General features: G+C 28.3%; 1 protein-coding gene across 23 annotated transcripts in view; it reads right to left on the reverse strand.

The window, feature by feature from the left end:
* Positions 1 to 1733, reverse strand: part of LOC106462418 — a 48782-nt gene that overhangs the window by 35354 nt on the left and 11695 nt on the right. The gene's annotated exons all lie outside the window — the stretch shown is intronic.

Genomic DNA, 1733 nt, shown 5'->3' on the forward strand with positions numbered 1-1733 from the left:
TTCTTGCCACTGCTGTTGTCTCTATTTTCGTTTCTTCAACTTCTAAAGGAATAGCTTGAGATTCTAATCTTTGAACCATTGGTTTATGAAACTGTTATTTAGTCTTCATATCTTACTTTTCCTAAAACTTGGGATTCATTCTTATTTGTTTTTTTTATTTTGATAATCGTTTTATCAATTTCTATACTTTTTTATCTTCTTCCCTGATAACTTACTGATGCTTAACTTACAGCTAAGAGTATTTATCTTATAGTTTAATTTATAGTTAAAAGCATCTGACTTATAATTAAATTAATGATAGGGGTTAAAGATTACATAGAACCAGAAGAATGTGAAGATCCTAATCAAAATACTTTACTACCTATACATCCATTTAAGACTTTTAATCATTGGTCTATTTGCTTGTGGAAAAACAGACTTGTTGTTAAATCTGATCTATGATTATTTATCTTATGATAAGTTCCAAAACTTTACAATCTTTAATGATATTCATGTGCATGACTTACAATCTATCAGTAATCAAAATATAAATAAATTTATAGAATTCTATAATAAATCAAAAAGAAAAATTAGTCTCTAATAACTTACAAGATATGATAGATATTGATAGCTTAGATTCAGTTAACAAATATTATTTTTGATTATAGCTGATTCAAAATATGATAAAATAGTTGACTTTTTAAAAAATTTTAACAGAGGTAAAAGAAAAATGGATAACTCATTTATAGTAGTCTTACTATTCAATTCCGTTTGACATCAGAAGCAATAACTATTTTATGTTTTTCAAACTTCATGACAGCAAAATAAATCAGATCTTTAGAGAAATTGATAAACCTAAGAGTGTTAATGAATTTAAATAATTATATTAAAGCAGTAGGATTATTTATAAGATGGGATTTTTATTTTGTAGACTAAGTTACAGATCTTTAGAGAAATTGATGGTCCTAAGAGTGTTAATGAATTTAACCAATTATATTAGAGCAGCAGGATTATTTATAAGATGGGATTTTTATTTTGTAGACTGAGTTACAGATCTTTAGAGAAATTGATGGTCCTAAGAGTGTTCAATGAATTTAACCAATTATATTAGAGCAGTAGGATTATTTATAAGATGGGATTTTTATTTTGTAGACTGAGTTACAAAACTTGTGACATTATGTTGATGTAAACTTTAAGTTACAAGCTTCTCTCTTAACCCTGTAATTGGAAGTTGATTAAACAGAAATTACTGGCTGTTTTGGTCATCACAGTATCCAGCAAACAATAAAGAGCAAAAACTGCCTTCAACAATAATCTTGTAACAGAGCTTTCAAAGAATACACTTTCTGTGATAATGAGTTCAACTTTTGAAGTGAAACCTTCATTTGAAAACGAATTATTTCCACTTGTTTGTATCAAGACTTTGGTAAAACTCCACTGCATTTTTGCAAGCTAATTTACCTACAGAATACCATTAAGGATGGGTACAAAAATGAACACAGACAACAAATAACCATAAGTAATAGAGTAAAACAATGATACTTTTTCTCACACAAATAACAATGTAATATTGGGCTAGTCTATTTGTGTCTTTTGCTTATACTGGCTAGCTTTTGTTTGTTGCTGGGACAGAAAGTAGGTTTGAGTGACAACTATACACCATGAAGACTAGTAAGGATAATAAAGATAGCACACTTTCAAGTCAGACTAAGATTACTGTGTGGTATTTCACAGTTCTTAGATTACCTGTGGTA

Source organism: Limulus polyphemus, unplaced genomic scaffold, assembly GCF_000517525.1.
Source record: "Limulus polyphemus unplaced genomic scaffold, Limulus_polyphemus-2.1.2 Scaffold1161, whole genome shotgun sequence".
In the NCBI taxonomy this organism is placed as follows: domain Eukaryota; kingdom Metazoa; phylum Arthropoda; class Merostomata; order Xiphosura; family Limulidae; genus Limulus; species Limulus polyphemus.